The sequence below is a fragment of the Harpia harpyja genome, chromosome 4 (assembly GCF_026419915.1).
Source record: "Harpia harpyja isolate bHarHar1 chromosome 4, bHarHar1 primary haplotype, whole genome shotgun sequence".
NCBI lineage: Eukaryota > Metazoa > Chordata > Aves > Accipitriformes > Accipitridae > Harpia > Harpia harpyja.
This window is the reverse complement of record NC_068943.1, coordinates 9,138,943-9,148,504: the sequence shown is the minus strand read 5'-3', so window position 1 is coordinate 9,148,504 and position 9,562 is coordinate 9,138,943. Positions and strand designations below refer to the sequence as shown.

At 34.7% G+C, this 9,562-nt stretch overlaps 1 long non-coding RNA gene across 1 annotated transcript; it reads left to right on the top strand.

Annotated features, from left to right (window-relative positions):
* The first annotated feature begins 2,729 nt into the window (after positions 1-2,729).
* Positions 2,730-4,428, top strand: LOC128141060 (uncharacterized). Its single transcript, XR_008234886.1, has 3 exons — positions 2,730-3,010; positions 3,129-3,196; positions 4,339-4,428. It is a non-coding gene; the product is annotated as an uncharacterized LOC128141060 (long non-coding RNA).
* The last annotated feature ends 5,134 nt before the right edge of the window (positions 4,429-9,562 follow it).

The following is a 9,562-nucleotide window of genomic DNA, read 5'->3' as shown; positions in this document are numbered from 1 at the left end:
TTGTTTAACTATTATGTTTTTACTGGAAAAGACCATAGACAGAAGATATCCGGATATAAAGCTTTTCAGCTAAGTAACTCTGTGCTTTGGTGTTGAAAAGTGCAGGACCACAAGTTTTCTTCACCACTATGCAAGTTATGCTCCTTTACACTTCATATGATACAGTCATAGTATATTTTTAGAGTTCTAGAGCAAGATTTTAGCTCAACACCTGAGACTACACTGGTTAATAAATTTTATGCAAAGCTTTTGAGTTTCTTGTAGTAAACAGGATAAAAACAACAAAGTCCTTTTTATTATATTTAAAATGCAGATCTCTGAGCTGTTATTAATTTTAGAGTAGGATGGAGGGAAATAAAGACTGAAGTTTCAAAATACTCTGGTACTAAAACACCTACGGTAAAATCAATTTAAAACCTTTATATCAAACATTTCTGCATGTCATGGGCATACTTTCTTATGCTTCTCTGCAATTACCACATTACAATCTGGTGAGTCAGAGGTAAACAATTTTTGACAGAAGCCATAAGTTTCATAAGGGATACACTCATTCTAATAAGTTTTGCATAAGCATCATCTTCTGTAGTTTCATTTCTCTTTAAGACACAAGTACCCTCAAATGAGAAAAAATCTTCAGCATGTTCCGGTTCTTCAAAATTTCTAACAAACAAGGAGTTCTCTTTGGTAATTGCATATTACAGCAGTAAAGGTATGTGTACTTTTCATAAATGCAAGATAACTTGGAACACTGGGTGAAAATTGACATTTTCTGTCTTATTCAGAGTCTTGGGATTCTGAATTGAACATTCTGATATTTAACTAACTTGCGGGGCACATGTCTTTTGGAAAACTTTCTATGGATTCTGAAAAAAAGGCAATCCAATATTTGGGGGTTATTTCCAATACTACCTCAGTTAACATTTACAAAGGTTTAGCCTCTAGGAATTTTTCAGCACATTATTTAGTATAGAATATTTTTGTTATCACTGTTCAAAATCATATACAGCATTTTTGAACATTCAGGTCCTAAGTCAGCATTTGTTTAATGTCAAATACAGTAACTCTTTCAGACATCTCTCATGCTTGAATGTAAGCATCCTACTAAATATTTACTGAAATAACACTTCAACATTCAGCAGCATCCAGCAGTCATAAGAGTAAATCCCATTTCTGGTTTTCATCCCTTTTTATTCTTTGAAATACACAATTTCTGCCTGCCTCTCATCAAAAAAAGAGGTTTTGTTGATCATATGTAAAGTTTTTTACATGTATTTGCTGATATGTTTATTACTAAGTATTTTAAGTGCTTAATAGTCAATTCAGTCTTTTTTTTCTCCTTTTATTGCAGATGGGAACTATACAATACATAGCTCAATATACAGCTCTTTTAAAAGAGCAGTTATAATTTTTTCTTCTCTATGGCAATTATCATCTATTCCTTTGATGTCATTTTGTCCTACCTGTATAAGTCATCTTAAACGCTTCTGTTGTATTTTTGGGTTAGGATTGCTTTAATGAATGTTTACAATCAGGTTTTTATGTGAAATCATTCCCTCCTTTGGCTATTCTAGGAGGAATTAATTTCATAATAATGACATTAAACATAGAATAAATTAAATGCGTTTTATTATTGATCTATCAAGTGTTTTCAAGTTATTTGTGTATACTCTATTGTTACAACAACTGAGAAAAAAATAATTTAAATAACACAGTATTTGTTAATATTACACCACAAAATATAGAAGGTTTCATATAATTCCTAAACCAATAAATTTAGTTACTGAGTTAGCTTACAGTTAAGTTTGCCACAATAAGTGGCATAGCATTTAAGGAAATGACAAAATGGGGGTATATTCAATACTCTTCGGTATTTCAGATATACCAGGAAGGCATTCAGATACTTTGATAATGACTGTGAGCTTTACATATATATGGAAAGCCAGATGATTTTGAAAAGCAAAGCCTTTAAAGGTATGGAATGATGAATTAAGGTAATTTGTGTGAATATTTTGAAACTGTGATAATCCATACAATGACTACATTGTAGTGATGTTGCATCCAAAAACATCACACAACTGGTAAAATCAGGCTGTCCAGTTTTGAACTTTGTCTAATGCAAACATTGTTAGTGTGAACACTATGGACAGTCTATGATGAGATTATATGCCAGATTTGAATGCACATTCCCTACATTCATATTAGAATAGGTAAAAAAAAAAACCCACCCTTGACTTTTGACCTTGGGATCTTCATTGTGTCATTGCAACAGCGCATAAAGACTCACAAATCAAGGAAAGGGCACTTGACATCATACATATAGCTAAGAGTCAGAACTTGGTACAAATATTTAGCAAAAAATTATTTGAAATAAACTGCTTTTAATTGGAATGCCTTGATTTTCACTTAAGAAAACTACCATTCTTGTACTTGTGGGAAAATCTATAGACTTTACTGAACTATACAATGCAACGTGATACAATGCAATAACAGAGCTCTAGGATTAAAGCAGTAGGTAACTGGAAGAACACAGAGAAATGTGGACTCGGGAAGAGAAGAGAGGGGAGAAGATGATAATGGAGATAGATGTGATTGCACAGGTGACTGCTCTAAGGTCTCAGAATTACTGAGAACAGTCAATGGCAAAACAGAGAGGATACTCAACAAAATTAATTAAGGAAAAGAAAAAGCACGTGTGTAGCATCTGGCATTTTTGCACAGCTGCTGCAGGGTCCTCTTGCTGATTAAAAGAAAAATACAAACAGCAGGTAGGTTGTTTTGTCTTCAACTACACTGCCACTGAAGAAAGGGAACATGCTTTTCTCTCCTACCTTGCATCATTTATAGTTTGCCTCTGCAGCTGGTGGCTGAGATGTATTACTGTACTATTTCTCCAAGCTTCCCTCTGACCTTTGATGATTTGTATTCTGTTAACTATCTTACTCCCTCAGATGCGTCAAGAAATTAACTGAATTGCCTGACTGAAACAAGGGACAAAACTAATACTAGCAAGGTGAGTACTATCACTTGTTCACTGAGACTTGCAAATATTCCCCTTCCACCCACTCTTCTTGGCTTTGCTGTATGGTTTTAACAAAAATGTTTTTTGTTTTGTTTTGGTTTTTTTACAGGACAGAATATTTCATTACATACCAAGTGCACATTTCTGCCTTTGTGGTCTACATGGATGAGTGGCTTTGTAAGTCTGCGTGATAGTGGCTGCTAAACTAAAAATCCAAATGATCAGTGCTGTGCTTTAAAACAGGTTCCTTTCCTCACATACCCTCCTGGTTTCTCACAAGTAACATGTTAGGGTCTTCCAGAGTTGGAACTTGTCTGGCTCATGAACAATTCTGGTGTATGTCAGATAACCAGAACAAATTAACTATATGCACAATTTAGTGTTAACTCGTGTTAAATGTGAGAAACTATAGAAATTAAATATGTAAAATGGTTTAATTCTCATTGTCTTGTATTGGGTGACCTATATAGTCATCTAATAGCCAAGCAAGATGATACAATATGTAAGAGTACCTAACAAGTATTGTCTTGTTATGGTTTTTCACCCATTTTTGTAGAAGATATAAGCAGCAACACAAGCTGAAAAGACAAATTTATTGTAATAGACTGGCTTGAGCATTACAACGGTGATTACACACAGAAATACATGTATTTGTATGTGCAGCTCAGTAGCTTACTAAGTTCAAGATTCATGCATGATAAAATGGAGAGGGAAGTCATGGACTTAGTCTCTTCACTCTAAAATTATGTAATGGTAATGGACTTACTTTGAGGATACAGCCTCATTGAGGATTAAGTGGCAGCTATAATTCTGCTTTTCCCAGTATTTATGAAGTTCAATAGCATCTCTAACTGTTTGCTGATTTGCTTTTGTGATGAAAGCTGCACAGAAGGATTATTTATTGCCTCTGAGTTCTGTGCTGTTATCCTTTTTGCTCTTCAAACCTTGCCAGGCCAATTAATATTCCTTATCTCTAAGAAGGCTAGTTTTTCTTATCCCTAAATAAATGTGGTTTTACAGCAGCTCCCAACACACCAATTATTCTAGAATACCAGTATGATTCCATTATATTATGGATAAGTGCAGACTTTGCTCTACTTATCAAACTCAAAAAATTCAGAACATGTTACATAAAACATCAATAATACTTTAACATTTTGCTTTTTGCCTTCTGCTTCAATTTTCCTATCTTATCCTTTTTTAGAAAAATGGCTACTCAACACAGCTGAATGCAAAAATCTAAAATCTAAATATCTAGTGAAACTCTAATGAATATATTTATTTTTTTCAAAGGGCATATTGTCATTTTCTGTTCACAGTTGAAACCAAACTGATGAGAATTTACTCAAGTAACAGACTCGTGGGGGAAGGGGGACCTAAAGAACTCAAATCGTGCATAGGAACTGATATGCAGCTTCACACAGATGCTGCTCAACCCAGTGACCTGGATTTTCAGCAAATGTCACGTGAGTCTTCTAGACCTATTCTAAATGGATCTATATTAATTACTCATTACTGCCTTTCCTTTCAAACCACTGCAGCTGTTTACATAATATTAAGAAATTCCAGTGTAGTGCTCCTTATACCACCATCTTACATGAAGAAAAAGACAAAGAAATGTACATCTACCCCATTTCTCCTTTCTCCAGGTCCTACAGCTGTGAATACTTTCTCTTATGTTAAATAATCTGATCTCCTATCAGTACTGATGAGAAATGAGATTGCTTAGCACCATCACACAGTAGTAGTACTGAATATGGAATAAAACAAAAATAGATTATATTTTGATACCTTATAAACAATTTGATAAAGCGAAGGTTGTAAATTGACAGATGATGAAGATAAAATGCCTTTCCTACATGGGCACACCACTACATTTTGCAGAATCCATTCTGTGTCTTTTTTTTAGGCACTCTTTTACAAGTTTCTTGTTTGTATTCTGCTCAGAAGGCTGCATTACAGCATGACTTACAAATTACAGTGGATTCACCCTAAAACATTAAATTCTCAACTGAAAACCATGTTTAATTTACATATAAAAAGAGTCTCAACCACAATCTTTTCAATGTGAGAGTTCATAGAGTTAATTCTATGTAATTAATTATTAAAATTCACATTGGTTCAGAGATCTTAGAAAGCATTTCATATTCATCGAGGTATAACTACATTTAAGATCTGTTTCTTATAACACCAATCATTGCAAAAGGTCAGAATATAACATTCATTGCCCATTTTTCTAGTTCCAAAATGTTTCAAAGTAGTTTACAGTTGTTACCTTTTGCATACCTTTAAGTTTTAGGTATAAGTAACTAACTAAAAAAAACCCCAAAACCTCCTTGTAAGTGATTTCCTAAGTTTTGGCATATAAATTCAGGACACTAAGTTTACTGATTATCAAGCTCCGTGTATATTCAGTGGAGGGAGCAAGGTACCTCCATTTACAGAATAAAAGAGATTACTTTTCTCATGAATGTCTTTCTCACTCCATTTACTAAAGTAGGGCTGGTTAATATTCCCTCATAAGAAGAAGAACAATTTGCCATGTTTTAAATAAAAGATTAACATTTCCCTCTGAAAGCATTTCTTTGTCATTAGGGCCTCTTTCTAAGAACTTCCTTCTGAAATAAACAGCTTGACAGCCTGTCTTTGTCTATGTACATTTATATTTTGTGATCTGTTCTGAAAGTATTTCAAAAACATGGAGACTACTCATTATCTTAAAGGACCAACTTACAAAGAAAATTAAAATGCTTTCACACATTTTCTGTATCTGTAGCTGATTTGATATATGATTACAGGCAAAAATACATCTCTGTGTGCAAAATATGAACACTCTCAAAGATGTATATTCCCTTTTTCTTCTCTCTTTCTCCTGAAATGACTTGTATTTTATTTATCTGAAATGGTTCCAGAGATGAGTACAGGATTTCTGATACTACATCCAAACCAAACAGAGGCACTCCTTATTACTCTGATGTGTGAAATGAAGCCACTTATTTTACAGCAGAACATTCCTCTGTCTTCTATAATGTCTCTATAATGTTGTAATCTATAGTGTATTTTTTTATTTTAGCCTTTCAGTTCTTGTTCAAGACAGTAGATATCATGTCTTAAGGTTCATGTTGCAGAATGCCAGCAGCACTGACATCTTTTTATGTAGAAGAAAGTCCAAATGTCACTTAAAAACAAGTGCGTGGTAAACTGGGAAGACTTCTCTCTGTAGCCATAGACAGGGTGTTAGTTATCTTGCTCTGCATGGTAGCTGCATTGTGGCATCCCATGGTTAGGAAGAGAGGTTCATGGGGATGGCAGTGTAGGCTGGTATGAATAGGTAACCAAAATAGAAGAAAACTAAATTTTAAACTTCCTCTAAAGACCAGTTCTTCAAACTTCAGGCTGGGGCATAGAAGACTGACATAAGTAAGGAAAGGACACATTAAATCATCTATGAGGTTAGGGGTTTGCTTTTTGAATTTTGAAGAGGATATTCTTTTTGGAGACCTTGTAAGTTCTGAGGTTATCTGGGAAGGCAGGGAAGAGACTTGACAGTGACAAACTGGGAAAACAAAGCTTTTCCAGTATTTTCCATTAAAGAAACAGAGCCCAGCCATACTTTTATTTCAGTGTCATCTGCTGCTTGCTTTAAGGTGCCAGCTAGTTTTTTACATTTTTCTGTATTTTCTGAGGTCTCAACACTGCCGCTGCTGGATGGTTGGAATAGATGCCCTTTCATTAGCTGCCAAGACATCAGGAATATGCTCATATGATGGCAAATAACAGCATCACACCCACCATAGAGGGGGCTTAAACAGTAAAAAGAGCATAGACACCTGCAGGTTGATATATGACACATTATTCTAGAAATAGGACAAGTTCTTGTCAACAGACATTACACTGCCACATCCAACTTTATCAAAGAGGCTTCAGAAGTGGTGGGAAGATTTCTTGAAATAAAGCTAGTTCGACTCACCTAAATCATATCAAGATTTGGAAGAATAAAGAAGAAAGGTACAATTTTAATTAGTTCCATGCATAAGCCATTCACTGTATAGGAAATGAGAGATTTAGGAGAAGTTTAAGCATTTGTTTTAATTACTTGTTTCAGAATCAAAATAAGAAAAGAAGTTATCACTTACATGACTACATGATGTGTTCCAAGGGGAAAAAAGGCACTATGACCTAGTGAGAAAATTACAGGCTGAATCATGTTCTAGTTTTTATTTTAATGGCAACCTGTAATGTTTCCATGGGTGTTAAAGCCTATGTTTTGGGGGTTTTCACCTTTAGAGATGAACTGACTTTTCAAAAGGAAAATTATTTATTTGGAAGAGTTGTGGTAGATTCTTGGAATTTCTTGTTGTTTGAAGATAAAGGTCATGATGGAGAAAAGGAATTTTAAGTAGATTTGCTTGTTCATAAGGAAAGATAGGAGGCTGAGGGGAGACCTTATCGCTCTCTACAACTACCTGAAAGGGGGTTGTAGTGAGGTGGGTGTTGGTCTCTTCTGTCAGGTGGCTGGAGATAGGACAAGAGGAAATGGCCTCAAGTTGAGGCAAGGGAGATTTAGGTTAGATATTAGGAAAAATTTTTTTACTGAGAGGGTTGTCAGGCATTGGAACAGGCTGCCCAGGGAAGTGGTTGAGTCACCATGCCTGGAGGTATTCAAAAAGCGAGTGGACAGGGTACTCCAGGGCATGGTTTAGGGGGCGTGGTTAATGGTTGGACTTGATGATCTTGAAGGTCTTTTCCAACCGAAATGATTCGATGATTCTATGATTCTATAAATACCTTCACTTTGGTTTGAGCCTTATTCCTAAGGAAAACAACATGGGATAAATCGAAATTTTGAGAAGGCAGAGTACATAAGGAGACCACTGCATGCAGTCCACCTTAGTCATCTACCTTTACTAGTTTTACTGCCTCCTAAAATGTTGCAGGCTAGTTAGGTCTTTATTCTGGGCTACACTTTTATTATTTTGACTTCTACCTCCACATGCAGAGCCCTAAATAATTCATGGTGTTCAGTTGTCATGCCCGTAACCACATACAAATGGTCTGATCAAAACAACCTATAAGGAGGAACACTTGTTGCAATGCATTTTCTTTGTATAGTGAAAGCGTTAACTTTAACTGGTATGAAACGCAATAGTTCAACATTAGGTGTCAATATATATCATGTATACAATGCTTGATTTCACATATGTACAGATTATTTCTCGATGTTACATATTTTTTTCTTCGTTTAGTCTTGATCAGTGATATAAAGCAATAGCCCTTGAGTGCTAACCTGCTACTAAAGGAAATAGCATCATGTGTATAGGTATATATGTAGTTTGTATGTATAAAAACCTATATGGTTTATATAAGCACAGTATATAGAGCAGAGACTGCAATTCTTAATTAAGATAGTGGCTTGAAACTGAATTAGATATAAATTACTGGAGAATTTTGTTTCCATCACAGAACACCTTCAAAATAATAATAAAAATATTCTAATTGTCTTTTAAATATGTTTTCCAACAGCCATAGTGATTTGCACCCACTTTTTGCTTTTAATAGGAGCAGAATGACAGTCATGCTATTTGTTTAGAAAATTATGTAATAATTAAGATTGTTTTCAGTATCAGGACATTTCATAAATTCTGGCATATGAAATCATATTGGAGAGTATGAACTTATTTACAAGACTCTAATTTATTCCTTTAACAGTAGCAATATCATTACTCTTCCGGTCTTTCATGCAGGTGCTCATAACCTAGACTAAATTCAAATTTCTCACCAGTGTTGAAAGAAGGTTATTTTAGAAATTTATTGACAAAAGGGGGAAAAAAAAAAAATGAACACACAGGAGAAATGTTTGTGTCAAAAATATTGCTATATGATCCGGACAGGATAATCAATTTTTATTCATTCACAGTAATTAGGCACAACCTGTAATAATAAGGAGAATGATTTATCAGAAACTGAAATTGTTTGTTAATTATGAACCATTGGAACTTTTTATATTTCAGCAAAAGCTTTTACATTATCTTCAGTTTGCAAGACCAATGCTAATTACTGTACAGCTTAATAGCTGTCAATATGTCCTACATTCAGTATAAGTGAATAGAAATTAGTCTTATATTTAGGAAATAAATAAACCACATTGTTGATAGACTGCTTTTACATACCTACATAGTCATGGCACTCAGAGCAGCCATTATAATGTCTTTTGCATTTATAAGGGTAAGAAAATACATATCTTATAATGTCATAAGGCAAGATAAAGTGACCTTGGCTCAAGGCATGTAAGCCCTGTAATAGGCAGTGGACAGGCTCTTGCTAGTTTGACTGGCAGCTGCTTGTATACTGTTTATACTCTCAGTAATTTAATTCTGACAAGTGCTACTGTCATCCTTAGGATGGCAGATAGACTAATGGCAGTAGTAAGCAAACTTACTTATATGTAACAAACTTCCTTGTTATTCCTTTGGCTTTTCTCTGTTTCATTATGAATCAGGATGTTATTTTTAAAGTATGCAAGTTCCCAGCTGTCATGCACAG